We start from the raw sequence: 22,319 nt of genomic DNA, 5'->3' as shown, positions 1-22,319 counted from the left end.
GTTTTCTTCAAAGAGTTTTATTATTTTTAGATCTTATAGTTAAGACTTTGATTCATTTTGAGTTAAGTTTTGTATATGGTATAAATATTTTTGCATGCAGATATCTAGTCACAGCACTGTTTGTTGAAGTGACTATTCTTTGCTCATTGAATTGTCTTGGCACCCTTGTCAAAAGACAACTGACTGTAAATGCAAGGATTTATTTCTGGACTCTTAGTTCTATTCCGTTGATATATTTACCTACCGTAATGCCAGTACTGTTCTATCTTAATTACTATGGCTCTGTAGTAACCTTTGAAATTGGGAATTTTAAGTCCTCTAACTTTTTCTTCCTTTTTAAGACTGTTTTGGTTATTCTGGGTCTCTTGAGTCTCCATATGAATTTTAGTATCAGTTTATCAATTTATATAGCTGGGATTTTGATAGGCATTATGTTGAATCTGTAGATCAATATTGGGATTACTGCCATCTAAGCATTAAATCTTTCAATCCATGAACATGGGATGTCTTTCTATTTTCTTATGTATCCTTTAAGTTCTTTAAACAATTTTTTGTAGTTTTAATAGTACAAGTCTTGCACTTCTTTTGTTAAATTTATTCCTAAATATTAATTTTTTGATGGTATTTTGAATGGAATGATTAATCTTTTGTTTCATGTTTGAATTGTGCATTACTATTATATAAAAATATAATTGATTTTTAATGATCTTGTACACACATTTTGCTGAATTTGTTTGTTCAAATAGTTTTTGAGTAATACCTTCTTATTTCTATATAGAAAATCAAGTCATTTGCAAAGAAAGATCGTTTTACTTCCTGTATGTTTAACTTTTAACAAGTCTTGAAAATTAATAAGTAAAAGACAAACAAGCACCCCAATAAAAAAGTCACAATGAATGTGAGAGGATGGACACAGAGAGGAGCTGAGTGTTGTTACTGATAGAATATTTGAGTCAAACTTCATATGTTCTTGGTGAGACCCCCAGATTTGTCCCAGAGACAAAGACTACCTCCAAGTTCTTCTTCTGAACCTGCTTTGCCCCGTGTGTTTCTTTTGTGTTGTTTATGAATGCTAAAGTTCTTATTTCTGGAGTTGATATGAGTGAGCTTCTGCTTCCTGCCAGTAAGAGCCTTTTGAAAGTTGCACTTGGTGACAGGGAGGAAGATGAAATCAAGTCTTCTGGCAAAAGTACTCTAAGTGAGTTTGGCTGGAGCATAGGGCTGAGCAGGAGAATGGTGGAAGACAAAGCTGGAGAGGTAGACGGGGGCAGGCCTCTGAGGGCCTTGTACCCTGGAGATGTAGTTTTAGCCTGTGTTTGAGCAGCTCTGTGCTCTAGTCTGAAATCTGTCATCAACTTATTATATGACCTTGAGCCATTTACCACCTTTGATGTTTAGTGGTCTCATTTGTAAAATTAAAATATTGGTTTAGGTAACTGTTAAAATGATCTCCAGCTCTTAAAGTATTAGTCTGCTGTGTCTACCTTCTACTAAGGAGGCAGCTACTTACTTTGCTACCTCATCCCAAGATTACTGGTCCCAGGAGCATAAGGCACTGCTGACTGATAACCAGGCAGATCCAGAGTATATCTATGCACGTTATGTGACCTTTTCTAAAATTTTCCCAGGCTCCTGGAGGGTATGGTTTCAGTTCTAAACCATGAACACTGAGGGACTCAGGAGGCCCTGGTTCTCTTTATCTTCAAATCTTCAAAATTAAGATGTCATACTTCAGATTAAGATGTCATACCTAGTTATCTATTCCATGAGGACAGGGGCCATATTTCCCTTCTGTGTCACTTCCTCATTCTTAGAACCTAACCATTGTGTGGGACTGAATAAATATTTGTTAAATGAATAAACAAAAGTTTGCAAATGACAAATGTTTACTTATTGTGGTAATTATTTCACAGTATATACAGATATAGAATCATTAAGTTGTATACCTGAAACTAATGTAATATGTCAATTATACCTCTAAAGAGTTCAAATGAGTTAAGACATAAAAACGCTGTGGAAATTGTAAGATTCAGCACAATGTATAGCTCACTCCAGTATGGAGGTTTATTCGCAAATTGTTATTTTTGCCAAAATAATAGGCAAACTAATAGTTTTTCCAGCAGAGACTGATAGATGAATAACAGTTATGAATTAGGATTTCAAAGTGGTTTGGAAAATCTGAACAGTAATCTTCCTTCCTCCCAAATCTTACTGAGATGACTTAAGAAATATAAAATTAAAAGAAATATAAAATTAAAATTGGAAAGCTGACATGCTACATATCCCCTAGACTTGAGCTAGGTTCATCTGAGGGTTCTGAAGGAGATAGAAACTAAGATCTTAAGGAAAGAAGATACTTACAGACACACGGAATCTCCTAATTTGTGAAACGTTGTTGTGGACTTTATTGTAGGGGAGACTATAAACTTCCCAAGACTTCTTACTGAATCTTAGAATCATCTCCTCCATCCCATTGTCTGACACTTTAACATCCTCTATACTAGTTAAAATTTCTTGGTTATTATGGACAAACATACCACTCAAACTGATGTAAGCAAATAAAGGGAATTGACTGATTGTCTTATCTGAAAAATATAGTGGCAGTGTGGTTTTCAGGCATAGCTATATCCAGAAGCTAAAAAAAAAAAATGTCTTCAGGAATAGATCTCTCCTTGTTTTGTTTTCCTCTGTTTTTTTTTTTTTAATTTTTTTTTTTATTTATTTATGATAGGCACACAGTGAGAGAGAGAGAGGCAGAGAGACACAGGCAGAGGGAGAAGCAGGCTCCATGCACCGGGAGCCCGACATGGGATTCGATCCCGGGTCTCCAGGATCGCGCCCTGGGCCAAAGGCAGGCGCCAAACCACTGCGCCACCCAGGGATCCCTGTTTTCCTCTGTTTTGACTTAATTCACAGGTAGGCTCTTCTCTTACAGTGACCCCTGGTAGTTTAGAAACTACCTAAGAAGGAAAAAAAAATTTCCCTAATAATTTCAGCAAAAGTCAGGATTTAACCTGACTGAACTAACTTGTGTCATGTACTCAACCTGGAACCATTACCATGACTAGATGGATAAGCTGCCCTGAATAACCCCACCTGAATTATCTGTTAATTCCTGGAGCCAGGGGACAGAACTACCTTAACTTTATGAACAGAGAATAAGGGAAGGATGGTTCCCCAAAAGAAAATGACCATCAAAATCTTTACTGTTACCAGAAAAGAGAATGAATGCTTTGCACACAAAAACAACTGTTTATAGCTTCTCCCGCTGACTTCAGTACATCATCTTCCTGCTCATGTTTGTACATTTCCAGCATCTGAAGCAGTTGGCTCAACTGAGCTCAGCTGGGCTTATTAGAATTCTTGTTTGTATCAATCCCATAGCTACCTCCTGCTTGATCCACTCTGCAACTCTCAGCAATTTCTTTGGTCCATATGAATAAAAAATGTGAATTAGGTGAATCCTAATTCATAATTCACCAACACTTCTTGGAAATTAATACACGGACATTGGTTTTGGTTGTTCTATATCCACCCTCAGGATCTGATTACCACTCCTACTGAATCCAGTGTATCTCTTCTAGTCCTCAGAACAGAGACCTCTGTTCTGAAACAGCCTGAGGCCCTGACCCCTGCTCCTAATCAGAGGGGATTGAGAGTGGGAGCCCAGCAGAGGATGTAGCCTGGGAGTGGGGTGAAGGTTTTGCATCTTGGGAAAGCAGGGAGTCAGCAGACTGAGCTGGGGCAGAGGAGGAGCCTGGCTGTCCTGGCCCAGTCCCTGGAGGATACATCCAGCCAACAGTCCCTAGCTGGTAGAGGGGAAATTACAGGGGAGGGAAGGAAGCAGCCTATATGGCCCTCTCCCCTGCTTGCTCACTCTTTTGCAAACTATTGTCTTCAGCCCAAGGGTGATCTCATCACGGACCTCAAACTGAAAAAAAAAAAAAAAAAAAGTTGTTTCTTGAAATCCTTATGTGCAATAGCACATGTTTCCACCAACTTTTTTTTTTTTTAAAAAGATTTTATTTACTTATTTGATAGGGAGAGCAAGTGACAGAACACAAACAGCGGGAGGAGCAGAGGGAGTGGGAGAAGCAGACTCCCCACTGAGCAGGGAGCCTGGGGCTCCATCTCAGGACCTGAGCTGAAGGGAGGTGCTTCACTGACTCAGCGACCCAGGTGCCCCATTTCCATCAACTTTAACTTATATATATGAATAAGGAGGGCTACTTATTGACAAATTTTAATTAAGGAGTGCTAAAATATGGTAAGAGTGAATTATTAAGGGGGAAAAACCCCACCAGTTTTTTTTTAGTGTGTGGATTTTTTTTTCTTATTTGACTTTTTGGGTTTTTTTCTGAAGATTAACCCAAGAAGAATTTAGAGCATATGCTTCCCAGACCCTCCACCCCAGGAAAAACAGTCTTCCAATGTGCTCCTCCAGTGTCTAGCACTCTATACGCTGCCTCACTCATGTAATGGACTGTGCACCTCAGGACCCTTCGAGGGGTTGATACAGGCTGCCGGGCATTGGAAAAGGCAGGTGGACCGGACTGGGAGAAGACAGAAGCAGATGAGGAAAGGACAGCCTATTGGGGTGGGAGTCCAGTGCAGCTCAGGTGGATTTGCTCTCTGCTGAGCTGTCTGCACTGGTGCAGCCGGTGGGGCTGACTGGCAGGCAGGGCTGCCTGGAAACTAACTACGGGAGATTCGAGGGGCTTGGTTTGGCCCATAGGGCTAGACACACCTGCTTCTGTTAACAGCCCAAGACTGCCTCATTGTGAAACAAGGCAGTGACAATGATGGACCAAAGGCCTGAAGGCTATTCCCTAAGTTTCCAGACTGCATTTGTCCAGCCTGTCATCAGACCCTAAGAACAGAGTGAGCCCCCGACTCCTATAATGTTACCTCTCAACAATCTGGCAAGTAGGGGGTTTAGAGCTAGAATTTGAAAGTAGTATAACTTCCACTATCTGAGTATCATGGATGAGATTCATAACTTCATATTTGGCAGTCATAAACTAAATTTAGCAATTATTAGTGCTTGCTGAAGGCTAGGTTAGCATTTTCTAATAGGTTTGGCAGAGACACAATCATTTGGCTTCTGCTCAGTGAGGTATTAAGTACTCCTACCAGTTTCAGAAAGGATGCATAGGATATGTGTATTGTCAGTGTTGACTGGAGTTTCCTATGGTTCTCACCTACCAATATTCTGGGTTTTTTGTTATTTCATTAATTTTTAATTTTACTGTTAGTTTTGCTGCATCCTTATCATTTTAGGTTGCCGTGGTTTGTTCAGCTAACCCTATGTATAGTGCGTGTGATGATATATATTTATTTCTATCAACAGTTTTACCCTATAATTTCCCCACATACAAGTAGATTTTTAGACATCTGTCTTAGGCTCAAACACCAAACATCCATTCCTTGTTGCTAAAATAGATGTTTGCGTCATGATCTCTCCTTCTTCCAGAGCTTGCATAGTGGTATCTGTGATCGTCAGGGTGTTTTTTTCCCTGCTAATATCTGGCACGGGGAAGGTTGGTAGACTAAGGGTCCTCTCCTCAGCTAAATGCTCCTTGATTATTAAGTGTGGGTATTGCTACTCAGAGGTCATAATCTCCTGCAGCTTCTGAGGCCTGTGGCTGCCCCCCGCCCACTTACTTTCTCTTGAGTGGTATGCCCTGAGGTTTCAGGAAAAAGGGATAAAGTTCCAGCTTATCAGTTTCAGTGTCAGAACTCTACATTTTGTGTTTCTTACACAAAGATATGAATTGCTGCTAGATTTTATGGACAAACAAAAGACATTTTTTGATGTGTCAGCAGGAAAAATACTGTAAACTGAATGAATTACTTCTGATAATAATTTATATGAGACTTAGTTTCTCCTTTGCAAGTAAGCTGTTTCCCAGCACTGATGCTAGGGGGTGCTTGATTTCTGGGGTGATGTTTTAAAATTAGGAAAAGCATTACCTTTTAATACTTGAAAATTAATGTAACACATGTCCTTGTAGTCATCACCCACAATGGATAGATGTTAACATTTTTATAGTATTTCTTTCATTTTATTTTTTTAGCTAAAATATTACATACAACGGGAGCCTCTTTTTTTTTTTTTTATCTGGTCCTATTCTCCTCTTTCCCCACAGGCAAGCATGCTCTTGATTTTGTATCTAACTTATAATGCATGCTTCTATACTTTAACTGCACAAGTCCACACTGTGATATGTTTTTATATTTACTTAAACAGTATCACAATGTATATATCATTCTGTAGCTTTGCTTTCGCATTAGGTATTGTTTTTGAGATTTATTTATACATATAGATCTAGTTTATCTCATCTAGTTCACTTATTATGTAAGACTCATTTAGAGCCATTATGAACAGACATGCCACATTTTATTTATCCATTCCCCTACTGATAAACCAATAAAAAGAAATATGGTATAAGTTACCAGCTTAGCTGTCATCTCCTATAGGAAGCCTCTTCTATTCTTCTCTTCCTCCCACCATTAAGTTGTGCTAAGTGCCCTTCTCTTCCTCCCTTGACCACCCATATCAGAGACTTTATCACATATTGTTGAAAAATATCTCCCTTTATCTTAAATCATAGACTCCTTGAGATCAGGATCCTATAACCTGTTCATAGTGGTCACAGTGTAGCCCCTACCCTGTGCAGGGCACACAGTTGGCAGTTTTTGACAAATGGATGAATGAGTGATTAATTCTATACTATGGAATAACCAATGTCTATCATTTGTTAATGTAACTTAAAAATCAAGGCCCCAAACCAAGAACTTTTCTAGCCACCTGCTAGATCTTCTTATTACCTCCAGTTGAATAATGGGAAGTCTTTTACCATTTGAGGTAATAGCAAATTAAGCTAATGGATATAATATTCTCAATTTTAAGTTTGTTAAACCTTTGCCACCTGGTGCCACTTGCTTATATTAAAATCTAATGTTGAATAGTATCTGCTTTAGTTCTAAATTATACATTTATTTTAAATTAGATAAATCACAATTTTCTGGTGTTTCATCATAAGCACCTGTACTTCCAGGTGTTCTGCCCTTTGAATAAGGGATGAGAACTACTGTGTTGACTACATTCTAAGGTAGGCACTCAAGTAGCCCACTACGGTCATAAATAATGCTTTTTAAAGAATTTGTTTCAAAGTAGTACATTTTTCAAAGTTTAAAACTAGTCTTACATGTTATAAAGAGGCAATTTCTTCCCAATAGGTAAAACCTTATGAAATTTGAAATAATTATTATTGCACATTCTGACTCCCCCAACCCTGCTAACCTTCAGAGGCTTAGTGGGAAGGAGTCAGCCATGGTCACAAGCCCACCAGTCGTCCCCCCATTGTATAGAGACTTGCAAAGTCAAGACTTTCTTAATAATTGCCACCCTGTCCCTCATTCCTCCCCAGATACTTGGAAGGCCCAAACTTTAAACTTCCTATACAAATGGGAATAAACAAATGTAAGTTCCCTGGGACTGTTCAATACACTTGTAGAAGGCATGGGACTTTCCAAAGTGCTTGAGCAGAGCTTCAAGCCAATTTCCTTTAATCTTGTGGTACACAGTCACCACAACTGGCATATGTTTTGCACGTACATTAGCTTCTTTGTTCCTCTATAACCCTAAAATGTAGATATTATTATCATCTGTGATTTCCAGACAAAGATACTAAAGTCAGTCTGGAAAAATTATGTAAATTTCCCCAAATCACAAAACTAATTAGAAATGGAGTTTGGATTTCTAACCATTATATAATATAGCCACCTGTAAACATACATTCTGATTTTTTAAAAAGATTTATTCATGAGAGACACAGAGAGAGAGGCAGAGACATAGGCAGAGGGAGAAGCAGGCCCGCCACAGGGAGCCTGATGAGGGACCAGATCCCAGATCCCAGGATCACGCCCTGAGCCAAAGGCAGAAGGTCAACTGCTGAGCCACCCAGGCATCCCTACATTTTGATTTATTAGCAAGATGTCGCTTGCCTACCAATTATCCTTTTAGTAGTCTAAAATGAACTGACAGGAGAGTATTAACCCATACGAAAGGGCTACAGGGAAGGTAGTCATTTTTCTTTTTATGGTTTACTCATTCATTCAACCAACAATTATTGAACACATATTTTGTTCTAAATGTTGGAGGGTGGGTGGCACGGGTGGCTTAGCGGTTCAGCGCCACCTTCAGCCCAGGGCCTGATCCTGGAGACCCAGGATCGAGTCCCATGTCAGGCTCCATGCATGGAGCCTGCTTTTTCCTCTGCCTCTCTCTCTATGTATGTCTCTCATTAATAAATAAATAAAGTCTTTTAAAAAAAAAGGTTTAAAATAAATAAATAAATAAATAAATAAATAAATAAATAAATGTTGGAGGACAAAAAAGATATTTCTACCATTGAGTTAGTTATTCATAGTCCTGTGCCCAATAATTATGATTCACTCCTATAGGTGTCGCAGAAAAGGGATATGCAAAGTGTATGGGAGTCAGGAAAGTGGAAGATATCTTTGGAAGGTTATACAAGTCTTTACAAAAAAGATGACATTTAACCTTAACCCATGGAATTTTGTAGAGTGGAGGAATCATGGTGGAAGACTTAGTCCAAAAAAAATCCTTATTCTATACCTGATATAACATTTGACAACTAACTTAATATTTCTGAGTCTTAGTTTATTTATGACAGAGACCAAAACTCATATTCCTCATAGAGTTAGTAGAAAAACTAAATAAAATAAAGCATGGGAGTATACATGATTATTACCATCATCATTATAGATAGTAGAGAAGGGTTCATAACCAGAGAAGCTCCCTTCCCTGGCAGGGCCCTAGTGAAAACTTTAGTGACACTACAAGTCTTAATTGGCTATCGCTTCAGCCATATTGGTCATGGACCACAGGATATTGGGCTTGTTGTGGGTTTTTTTTTTTTACTTACACATGCAAATAACTGATCACCAGATTCCCATCTCATACCAGGCTGAAGAGATGGACTCATGCCTCTAGTCTGGAGGAGGTCTACAACTGTTTGGGGGCCAGATGACTGGCAGTGACATAGAGAAAAGGCAGCAAGGGAAGGAGGAGACAGTGGGTAAAAGAGACCTTCTAGACCAGGCATGCCATCTATGTTCATCCTGTCTATCCCCATCGGAGAACTTAATATACTCCTCCCAGTTTTGCTTCTTTGGGTCCTTCTCAGATCCAGACCAGTGTTCTAGTCTCTCTCTCTTTTTTTTTCTAACTCCCCCTAGCATTTTCCCCAACAATAAAAACTATTATTAATGCAGTTTCTTTGGGTTGCATAATTTTACTGAGTATAGATATGCCTATACTCGATTTAGTTAAATTTAAACAAAATATTTCCCTAAGCTAGCTCCAACTGGGAGCTCAGTGACAGCATCTCCTCTGTGCTTGCCGCCATTCTAAATGGCCTATTCAGTCATGTAATGCTGATGATGTCCCTGTAGGACAGACACTGTCATCACCTCAGTTTTACTAACAGGAAAATCAGAGCAGAAGAACACAACGTGTCCAAAGTCTGCTGTTGGCAGTGACAGAGCTGAGCTTTAACACCCAGCAATTTACTAGGTACTCATACCCATCATGCTATCCTGCACCTGTAGGGAATATTCACCCAATATCTCTATACATGGTGTTTAAGGAAAGGAAGTAAATTTTATGTCGACCAGAAATCAATCTTCTGGCTTATGTTATGGTACCAGTGGTTTTAGCTACACTAACTTTTTTTTTTTTTTAATCTGAATCTTTCAATTGGTGCCTAGAGAGTAAAAGGGAAAGAAGATCATAAATAGGTCAATACATGATTGACTTGTTTTGATTCCTCTGTAGCTCTCAGTTTTCTGAGATGACACCTTGGCTTCAGCAGTTTCCTGGCACAATTTGAGGGCATTTATTCACCCGAGTAATTTGAGAGGGAGAGAGATATGAAAACAGAGATGAAGAGAAACATCAAGCAGAGTGAAAGTTGCAGGAGAAACACAGTGACTGGGCCTGCAAGCATGGGGTAGGTACAGGATTCATATGGCTTTTGACATCATTTGTTGTTTCTAACTTAGCAGCAATAAAAGATCTGAAGAAAAGATTAAAAAGGGGGTATTAAGCAGAGGAGAGGAGGTTGCCAATGACTACCGCTTTATCAGTGTTCCTTGGAGTCCCCCATGACTTGCTTGATCATTTAACTAATGTCTTCTAATTTCTTTTTCGAAGAGCCACCCTGAACACATTAACTCAGTTATCAGTCAGGTCTAGGCAGTTCAAACACTTCACATCATAGAGCAGGATGTTTCCTGAGGGTGACCAATGAAGAAAGAGATTTTTAAAAACCACTTTAATTACCTGCAAAAGGAAGTGATTTTAGGTTTCAGGTATCAGAGTTATTCAACATACATATTATCTTCGGAAGTGGGCTTGTGTCTTGGGGAGCTGTTAAAATAAAATCTGTGAGGCTGGAATTATCCAATAGCAAAAGAATCCATTAAAGCAAAGAAGGGGAAAAGCAAATCATGTTCTCTCAATATCTAGCCCAGTTAGGTTGCCAGTTATTGATTTAGTCTGGGACATAGTAGCATTAAATCTTCCTCATTATACAAGTCCTGTATATCTTTTTAGCTTCACTATCTACGCTTTAATCTCTGAGTCCGAAATTAAGCACAACACGCACAAACCACTTTAATGTCTTCTTGTATCACTTGGAACACGTTCACTCTGAAGGGTCTGCCCTAAGATTATGATTGTTTGATTTTGCAAGGAGTCCTTCTAATAATTAAAACATCCCACCATCTATCCACATGCCTTAAAAGCCCTTCTGGATCACACCACTTGTGTCTGTGATTTCTTCTTTTTAAAGATTTTATTTATTTATTTGAGACAGAGAGAGAGAGAGAGAACAAGCTGTGGGGAGGGGCTTTCTCTCTCTCTCTCTCTTTTTATTTATTTGAGACAGAGAGAGAGAGAGAGAGAGAGAGAGAGAGAGAGAGAGAAGCCTGATGTGGGGCTCAATCCCAGGACCTGGGGATCATGACCTGAGCTGAAGACAGATGCTCAACCCACTGAGCCACCCAAGCACCCCTGTGATTTCATTTTTAGAATACTATCCTGCATTTCTGAGATCCTGCCTATAAATTAGGTGTAATAATGAGATTGGAGTGATTCTTTCCAAAAATTTATGGCCTTGCATAGGAAATGCAGAACCCGGAGCTCCACCCCAGACAGAGCTCCAGAATTGGAATCTGCCTTTTAACAATCTCTAAGTGATTGGGACATACATTAAAGTTTGGGAATATCTGCTCTAGTAAGTAGCCGCAGAGGCCGATATCAGTAATACAGAGATGGTGCAACTGGACAGAGAATGTCACCCTTTCTTCAACTGCTCATAGAAACATAAAAGCATTTTTTCTCAAGCAATGCTGTAAAGCTCAGTAGTTGCTAAAAAATTATATTCTTGAACTGCAGCTATGTTTATTTCTGGATGGGATAGAATGAATAAAGGCACTAAAGAGGGTGAAATGGTACAGTAGTGGGTTAATTTCACTGGAGAAAGTTCCAACCTGGCCAGGTGTGAGGATAACATCAAGTCTTATCTTTAGCACACTGATCCACTGGCTTTGGTCTTTATCTGTCACTTTTATTCATCATTTTCGTAACTCCCATTGACAACTCACAGATCAGCAGACATGATTAGCTGTTAATTGTTTTGGCAAGATGCTTGATATTACCACTTTAACTGTTAGTAGCTTTGATCTGGGAACATTTTTTATTTCTTCTTAAAGCATTTCATTGTCATTTTGCAGGCTTTCTTTGTTTAGATCATCATAATATAGAATAAGGTAAGAGAAAAAATATCTGAATGATTCTGTTTTATAAAAACAAACATATGGGAATTGACTTGAAAATATTCCAGAAAAGTAGTTTAAATTGCTAGATTTTTGATTGTTAGTATTCATAAGAGGTTCACTGGGACTATAAGGATGATAATTACAGGGACTATGTTTCTGGACCCCAACTTAGAACATATAGGACCAAGAATAAACTATTTGAAATTAGGATTATCCTGGGAAATCTGATCAGTAGGTTAATTATTGTTCATAAATAGAATGATGACTCCAGAAAAATTTACCAATGACAGTCTCATAGTGGAATTAAATAAAACTCTGCATTGGGTTATATCTTTAATCCTTTAGAGGGATTCAATATGTATGTTGAGGCTTACAGTTTTGACTGAAATATAATATACATAGAAAAAGGTACATGTTATCACTTGATACATTTTTCAGAAAGAACACACTCATTAAGAAACAACAGAACTGAAAAAAAAAAAAAAAGAAACAACAGAACCAGCACCACAGAAGCCTCTCTTGTGCCCGCTTGTATTTCTTTGTGTCTTCCCCCATTCAGGTAACCACTCTCCTGCTTTTAACAGCTTGATTTAGTTTTACCTGTTTTTATGCTTTTGTATAAATAGAATCATATCCTGTAGCCTCTTTTTTTCTTCCAACATTGTATTTGAGATCCACCCAAATTACTATGTGAATTTTAGTTCATTCATTCTAATTACTGTTCTAGAACTGCACGGTGTGTACATACTACAATTTATCCCTTCTACTGTCAATTGGCATGAAGGTAGTTTCAGTTTGGGGATAATTAGTACTGTACTAAGCGTTCTAGTAGGTGTCTTTGGGTGAGCATGGATAGGTATTTGAGTTAGCTATCCATCCGGGAGTAGAACTACTACTGGATATACAATATTTTGCTTTTGTAGATCCTGCAAATAAAATGGTGGTGCCACTTTATGCTCTGGCATATGCGATCAAGTTTCACATCCTCTTGGACACTTACCATCATCTGACTTACAAAACTATTAGCCACTCTGTGTGCACAGTAATGCTGCATTTAGATTGTGGTTTGGATTTTGATATGGCTTACATTTAACCAAGGTTCATGGAGAATCATTTATTGGATTTCTGTTATAAGTGGTCACAGGTCTCTCTGATAGTTGAATGAGGGTAAAACTAAGGATAATTTGAGAGGTGAAAGATGTTTGTTTGCTGAAAAATATCTACCCCATGAGGTTTTACTTGAGATTTCCATCTTTGACATTTACCCTGTATGGGTCTTATGCAGCTATGGACCTCTTTGCTGAGCTATACAATGATGAGGCCTGCAGAAAGCACTTAAGTAATTATAATATATTCAATTTGATTAACTCATCATTATTTATCACTGAATGGTGAGAGGGTCCTTGAACACTGGAATAGAGGATTTGATGGAAGGGTATTAGTGAATGGAACACAGAAAGTTGGGGAAGGAGAGGACAGCGAGGCAGGGAAGTGAAGACAAAGCATGGCATAAACATTTGGGGCCCATCCAGAGGCCTGGGTTGGCCAGGGGGCCTCTCATCAAGAGGAACAAAGAGCAACCCAAGAGAGCATTATTGCTCTCGAAGTCTAGACTATAAATGAATTAGTGTGGAGTTTTACCCATGATTGGCCCTGACTGCAATAGACAGGTGCAGATTCTTTGTTTAAAGAGAAAATAGCCTTATAGTCCTAGACAGCAAATGTTCATCAACTTCAAATTACACCTCAAATGCTGCTGGTGTCTGGACCATTGATGGATGAGCTAGGTCTTTCCAGGTCTAATGCTGAGTAATGCAAATTAGATTCTCCTGAGTTATGCCTTGTGCAGCTGGAAGGCACAAAATAGTTGCCAGGGACATATCTCCGTGCCAAAATCTTGCCAATGTTGTTAATAGTATTGTACCCTGTACATGTGTGAGCACTCTTAGTTTTATTAATGCCAATACTATGCTTTTGCCCTTTCTTTCACCTTTTAATTTTTGAATAGGGAATAACTTTGGTTTCATCCTGACTCTTCAGAAAGCAAATGCTAAACTGAAAGGCAGGTATTAGGTCCTTTCTACCACCATGCGAGGGGTGGGTAGGATCAGCACAGAAAAATCTCAGCTGTTAAACCTTGCAGATTTGCAGCCCAGGAGTGTTAAACATTGTGAAGAAGGGAGGAGAGGGGGCATCTGAGTGGCTCAGTGGTTGAGCGTCTGCCTTTGGCTCAGGTCATGATCCTGGGGTCCTGGGATCGAGTCCCTCATCAGGCTCCCTGTACGGAGCCTGCTTCTCCCTCTGCCTATGTCTCTGCTTCTCCCTCTCTGTGTTTCTCATGAATAAATAAATGAAATCTTTAAAAAAAAAAGAAGGGAGGGAAATGCCTAGCTCTCCTGGCAAGAGAGGAAAGCAACCTCATGGTTGGAATTGCATTTCTACACTATTTCAGGGTTTCTGGTTAGCCACCTATGCAGCTCAACACTTGTCCTCTGACTCCAGAAACACCCTGTAACCTCTTTCTGGGATTTGTGTAGATAAGTGATCACACGAGAGCCATGCTAATAAATGGTCTCAAGTGAAGATACAGTGGAAAGATGGAAAGAGATCTTCCTCCTTTCTACACTAAGAACAGAGAGAAAGAAAGCAGAGATGTCTCTAGACTGAGCTGCTCTCATGACAATGTGCATTTGTAAAGCTATATAGGTGAAGTCAGTGTTAACATATGTGAAGCTTTTGGTCGCTCCAACAGATTTTTTTTAAAGCACCCTTACCATGTGCCTCAAACATTCCTTTGAATCACATCAATTCAATCTTATTAGAGTCTTTGCACAAAATATGGGATTACTGTCAAAGGGTATGTGAAAGCATGTTACTAATTACAAAGATTTATGTAACCAATTCGATCCCCTCAAATCGTGTCTTACACACTTTATTTAGGTTTCTATTACAATATTCGAAGGATATCGCCTTGTCAAAAAAATTCTCAGCAGTCCGTAGGAAAGAATGAGCTAGTAGGAACCTCAGGTAGAACCCACAGTAACAAGACTCACCTAGGCATGCTAGCCACTAGAGGGCAATATTGGCCATGCACTATGGGCTCTCCCTCTCCTCTAGAGAGCAGTGTTAACTATAGAATGGACGCTACACATGCAGTTAAATTTTCATTGGATACTCAATGTGTGCTTGAAATGCTGGGGTCGGTGATATCCATGAACCTGAATAAGGCCTTATTCTTAATCCTGAGGAGCATATATTTAACAATAAGAGATTATAACCACATATCAATTACGATTGAACCCTGAATTGTATTTTTAAAAAGATTTATTTATTTTTTTTAGAGAGATCGTGTGTGCAAGCGCGAGTGGGGGAAGGGGCAGAGGGAGATAGAAAGAATCTTAAGCAGACTCTGTGCTAAGCACCAACTCCAACTTGGGGCTCCATCACACGACCCTGAGATGATGACCTAACCTAATAAGAATCTGATGCTCAACTGACTGAGCCACCCAGGCACCCCAAGTTGTATTTTAAATTGTATTTCAGTATCAGTTGACAGGTGGATGTATCCCTTTGATAATAATAGCTCTAACAGAGATGCAAATACTGCCACTTCAAAGCCATCCAAAGCAAAAAAAAAAAAAAAATCCAAAGCATAAACGCAATTAATTTGGAAATCTGTTTGGCATGAATGAATACTGGAGGATAGAGTGAGATATCTTTGTCTGTACTATAGAATAATCTAACTTAAAGACAGCTTGCTCATCTTTTAATAAGTCAATATTTTTTTCTTCTAGTGTAGATAGACTTCCTATTTTCACTTAGTAGGACTCCTCTTTTTCACTAAGCTTACTAGTGAAACGATAAGAATAATTTCTTATGGAATTATTTTTTATCTAGGATTAAAAATTATTTTTAATTCAAGTGAAATATTAGCTTAACTAATTATTTCATAAATTAAATGAGTGCTGAAATCACTGCATAAATCATAATTTTATTTATCGACTTGACTCATTACCAGATAAAGGTATCTAAGGAAAATCAGTTAATGTTTATCATTCACCTCCTAGGGTACTTTGAACAATCCCATCAAGTGCAAGTCCTTAATTTTTAACGAATATCAGACACGATTGTGATATTTTAGTGTGCTGTCAGGAAATCCAACTATTTTATATTAAGACACTGTTTGGTTTGCATGTTTCTTAAACAGCAATGATTTTTTTTAATGTAGCACCATTAAAACTGACAGTTTTTCAGTCAACATTGATTAAATTAAACCCAGTTTAGAGGTTAGGAAATGAAGAAACTAGACTAGAGCAAATAGAAAAATTCTCAATTAACATTACAGTTGTGACATGTGGACAAAAGCCAGATTAAGCAGATGCTATCATCAATTCATTTGTTGTCATGTTTGCAGTGCGGCAACTGGCCCCAGAGACAGAAGATCTTCTGGAAGTGGTGCATCCTGGGACACTGTTTTTTGTTTATTTCACAATGATCATCAGTCATAATGATGCAGTGATACTGGTACTCACATCAGGAACCATCAAAGGAGAAATTTAGGGAGACCAAAGCATTGCACATGCTCTTCCTTTAAAAAAAAAAAATCACAAATTTACTAAAATCCTTTCCTTAAATTTCTAGATTTTCCCAAAAGGAAAATAAACTCTTCCTCTCCCACAAAAATCTCTGAGCATTTTAAATACATCAGCAACTTACTTATGGCATGCATACCTTAAGTTGCTTAAGAGACCAGAATTCCATCAAGTGAAGAGATAAGCATGCATTACATGGCTCCTTTATTTAATTACAAAATACAAAAGCCCATTAGCAGAATGGCCTGTTGGCCTGTAGAGAGGATGCTGGCCTGCCATGTGGTAGACCTGCAGCTTTCTCTCCTGCTCGGCTTGCCAAGCTGCCGGGGGCTTGGAGAGCGGGCATTGTGCACATGGTCAACCTCGAGAAGGAAATGTATAATGCTGCCCGACTCTGACCACTTCATTGTCTTCACGTCAGGGAGATATGCATATGAAATCCCTGCAGAACATGGCCATAAAGGGCATTCTGTGAATGTTTTATTTACATGAATTTGAATTAAATATCTTTAAGGGGAAAAAGGTATGAAATGATAATATAAATCTGTAATCTAGTTTGGTTCTGCTACCAGCTGTGTAATGGGGGAGAAATTATTTTAAGTCACTTAAAATGCCTGGTTTCCCCATTTGGTGTGGTGGTGATAACAGGTTTGACCTCACCATGGGAAGTTTACGTGGATCAAGTGACGTTATGTATGTGAACAACAGCATGCAAATTGGAAAGCAGAGGTCCTTATTCTGACATTCATGGCTGTTTTCAGGGCTTTCTGTGAAATTGTATTCAGAATTGAGTGTGAATGTCCTTACATACATTTTTCTGGAGAGCTTACGTCTGCTTCCTCAAAAGGGTTTTTGACCCTAAAACAAATCTGAAAGAAAGCCATTGCTATAAAGTAGGAAATATATGTTATCTTATTTTCACCCTTATTCAATTAAATGATTCATTTTGGTTATTTTTAATGTGTTATTTCAGAGTTGTAGGATGATTTTAATTCACCATTGATAATTTATATTCCAGCTTTCACAAATATACCAGTCTCAAATGCCAGGAGAAGACAAATCAATACTTTGGGATGTATTGCCATACTTCTCAGGATGAAGAATTTTTAAATGTCATTTTATAAGCATATGCTACCATACATCCATTGGAAAGAGGAAGAAACACTTGGTAGTAGGGAGAGGTGCCTAAAACAGTAGAATAGTCTCACTCCAAGGAGAGCCTTTCACAAGGGTAGAGGGAAGACATCCCCACTGGTGGATTTCTATCAGGCTTTCTTCTATTCTCCAGTCCAATCAGGTTATTGGAAACAAAATACTATTACTATTTTTAAATTATAAATTTTACCTACTTGTAGAGAATTTTCAGTTACTGCAGACTGACAAAGAGTGAAAAATCCTTCTTCATTACCCCACTCCCAGTTCCCTAACTGTATTATTATTATTAAATGCAAAATAATTAGTAACATTCAAAAAAATAACCTAGAGTCACTTTGTATATTATTTGTTCAGCCGGCATTTATGGAGTGTTGACTCTGTGTCTGGCCCTCTGCTAGACTCAGGGATAGAAAAAGCCAACATGATGGGTTTAACCTTTCTCATTGTGAAGTCAAGAGCCAAGTAGGAGCATAGAAAACACATGGAATAGCATTGCTGTGTGCTAAGCATGGCATCAAACAACAGATACTATGGGAAATTACAGGAGGGGCCATCTGAATAAGGGAAGTAGATATAAACTGAGATTTAGAGCAAAAGTGAGTTGACCAATTGCTAAGGGGGTGGGCTCGTCAAGTTTTATTACAGTACATGCATAAAAGTCACTTACTCATATAATCAATTTTAGCAAATCTTGTTTGGGAGTCTTTCTGTAAATGCCTTATCTGCTCCATTAAATCACTGGCTGACCATCATGATGGTTGTTTTTATAAATTTTCTCCCCCTACACAGAATCCAAATTTTGCTCACTGTCATTAGCACCAAGCATGGTACCAACTCACCTAGCAAAAATCCCTAATCATTCAATCCACATCCATCTGTACAACATCTAAAATAGAATTGAATTAGATATGGTCATAGAATTGTTCTCTGTCTCATTGCACAAGCTTTAGTCTTCTCAAACAGATTTTAAATATATTAGAAGCAAGAAACATGTATACTTGTACCCTGCAACACAGAATTATTCAATACTTTTTACTGCCACCCACAGGAAAAATACATTTTACTTTGGGATCCAGAATGTACATATATAATGCACTCTGATGTTTTCTATTTTATTCTGTTCCATTGTATTTTCTTAAAAAATGCTACTTGTGACCCACAAAATGGATTTTATGACACTAAATTGATTTCCTTATGGGTCTCGACCCACAATTTGAAAAATACTCCCCTAGCATTTATAATGCAATGTTGGGCTCTGATTTAGGGGTCAATTAAAGAACAAACCTACTTGCTAATTGATCTGTTTAATCAGAATGTTACTTTCAGCCACACAAAAAGGGAGGGCCTTTGAACTCATGACTTACATATAGGTCTATAGGAAGATAAGATATTAAATGGGCCAGAGCCATTCATCTCAAGATTGTGTTTGCTATGGTGTAAAATGTAACTCGTTTTATCCCTAGCATGAGGTGAGGAGCAAGGAGCAGATGGAGAATGAGACAGTTGTCTTGTGGTCCCAAGTCTAGTCTTTTCAGCCTCATTTCTTTTGTGTTGCTGGAAGTGTCTTGATGGAGAAAAAAGTCAAGTGGAGATGATTTGGGCATTATCTGTCATTCTGAATTCTGCACAATTTTTTCATTTTATTGTGTAAGTTCACAGAACAATATCCAGAGCTTGGGGAATGCACAGAGGGCATGATTGATTCCTTCTGCAAGTTAGAGATGGGGTGGAAGCAGCAGAGCAAGAATGGAGGGTGATTTGGGAAGGTGTCACAGGGTAAGTAAGCCAGGAATTTTGAGGAATGATTCAGATATTGCTGGTGAAGACAGGGACGCAGAGCATTGTAGAGAGACCAGCATTAGCAAAGTCTCAAAATGGGGCAGTGACCAAGAGGATAAGATGTGGGGACATTTGGACAGGAGCCAAGAAAGAGGATAATCAGAGATAATGTCTTACATGATTCAGTGACTGAGTGATGACAAAAAAGGGAACTCAGAGTGAGGAGGGCTCAGAGGTTTGGGGAGGCAGATAATGTGTTTGGCTTTAGACATGCCAATGTCAGGGTTCATTTAAAGTAAACCATTTTGGGAAAAATTAAAAAATCAATGAAAAATAGAATACAGAGAAAAGTATATAAAGCTGTGCTACTCCAAATTCCTTTCTATACTGTCTCATGGGATCACTTATGAAATTAATTAAAGCTGGCTGGACTAAGACTACTGTCACAGGTATTGGAGATTGGCTCAAGGAACACAAATTTCAACAACGCCAAATGATACAGGGAGTTGTCTAAAGGTGTGGTTGGTGCAAAGGCCAGCCTTGTTTGACAACATAATTAATGAGCTAGAAGAGGAATTTAGCACATGACACATAAGAGAGATTAGAAGAATAACACAAATGGATAGATGAGGATGAACTTAAATTATATTTGGAAGACAACTATATTTGCAGTTAATTAATAAAAAACATAAATATTCGGGGCATCTGGGTGGTTCAGTTGGTTAAGCATCTGCCTTCAGTTCAGGTCATGATCTTGGTGTCTTGGGATCGAGGCCCACATCTCTCTCTCCCTCCACCCCCTTCCACCACTCACACTTTCTCTTGCTATCTCTCTCTCTCTCTCTCTCTTAAATAAATAAATAAATAAATAAATAAATAAATAAATAAATAAATAAATAAATACAATCTTGGAAAAGAAAACACAAATACTCAATGGCAAGGGGAAAACATCTGGAAAACTGCAAGGACAAAAGAGTACAGAGTGTAAGCAGGCATTACGTTAAACTTCTTTTACAATAAGATGTAACAAAATTAGATTAATATGTTACAAAGAGGTACTTTTTTTCAAAAACAGTGCAGTAATAGTTTTCTTTCACACAGTCCAGGAGAGTCTCTGTAATGCAAAACATTAGCAATAACTGGGGAGGGATATACAGTAACAGGTGGCAAAAGACCTCATTGCCTGATTTTCATGTTTTTAAAAACACATGTAAAAGGCATCATTTTATATCATAGGTGTGTAGCTCTGAAATGAAAAGTAACATTAAGTTGAATTTTGAGAACTCTGGCTCTTTTCTTTCTGCATTTTAGATAACTGTATACATCCAAAGAAATGTTACTAATGCTGTGGGCTATTGTGAAAGTAAATTTTTCTCTGAACATGTACAAGAATTATTTCTAGAGATACTTTAAGGAAAGTGGTTTCATTTAAAATTAGTCTTGAGGTATAAACTAAATGGATAGCCTTTTTTCATCTTTGCTCTATTTTTCTTTTTATACCTATCTTTTTCTGATTACAAAGTAACATTTATTGTAAAAAATGATAAAATAAAAAAGCACAAATAAGTAATTTAAATTACTCATGATATCATCTTTTAGGGCCACCCAGAATTAACCTTTTAGTCTTTATTCTTCCAATCTATTTTCTATGCCCATAGAAACCAAATAAAATTGGGAATGCATTTCAAGTATTGTTTTGTAAGCTTTTTCATTAAATAATAAATGATGAAAAATTTCCTTGCTATTAAATTGTCTCCTATAACATGATTTTAATGGCTACATAGTATTCCATCACATGAATGTGCCATATTTTATTTAATAGCATTGTTTTGCATATATGTCACTTATGATTTTTAGCTGTTATAAATAACAGTGATGAACATCTTTGCACATCAACCTTTGTTCATATGATTTATTATAATCTAGGGTATATAAATAATTCCTAGGAGTGGAACTGCTGGATCAAAGAGTATTAATGTTTTTTTACAGCATTGAATACATATTAGCAATATTCCTTCCATAAAAGTTGCACTAGAGCATGAAGTGTCTATTTAACCTCCCCTCTTGTCTGGATGGCTACAAAGTGAGGAAATGTTTACACACAAATAATATAATAATATTGTCGTATATGTGTTTAGTGTTCACCTTTTTCCAACGTATTTTCTAATTTGGCTCTAACAAAAACGCACACAAAGTATATCGTACATCAAGGCTAATAATCCCTGAAGGCTAGTTAATGTTTTCTCAAGGAAGAACAATGTTTAGGTGAAGGAAATTTCCATATTTGACATAGTTAAAAGCAATCTATGCATCCGAGCCAGGGCCAAGTAGTCACAGGGATGCAAATTTTAGATGAGAGTGAAACCCTGGAATACAGAGTCCCAGCAGAGAAATCAAGAGTCTGGTCTAGAAAGTTATGGACCAGTCAGACCATCGGCACGTACCTGGCAAAGGTCCAAGTGATCAAGGCATACGTAATGCAGTGTTTATGTAAAATCAGACTATACCTGGGCAGGGGGAGACACAGGGACCTTGGATTTCTGCAAGCCTAACTTGTCTCATCTATAAAATGGGCATCCTCATAGCAATAATAATATGAGCCCCAAGTATTGCTTTAAGGATTAAACGTGATAATATTTTTGACAGTACTTTGAACATTTTAAGTCACTATAGAAAGATAAGTTATTTTTTGGCTGAAGGGAAATGCAATGAGGTGATGAGCAGTAAATAATATGAGGGACTGGAGAGAAGTTAGCAGACATACAGCATCTAAAGTGGGGCAAGGGACAATTCCTACATTTTAATTTTTTAGTTCTTTACTTTTTGATAGACCATCTGTAAAATTTATTATTTTTTGATTACAGAAGTACCATATGTTTCCCCTATAGCACAAAGAAGAAAGTTGAAACTACCTTCACTTTC

The sequence above is a fragment of the Nyctereutes procyonoides genome, unplaced genomic scaffold (assembly GCF_905146905.1).
Source record: "Nyctereutes procyonoides isolate TBG_1078 unplaced genomic scaffold, NYPRO_anot_genome, whole genome shotgun sequence".
Taxonomy (NCBI): domain Eukaryota; kingdom Metazoa; phylum Chordata; class Mammalia; order Carnivora; family Canidae; genus Nyctereutes; species Nyctereutes procyonoides.
The sequence above is the reverse complement of the archived record's forward strand: the minus strand, read 5'-3'. Positions refer to the sequence as shown.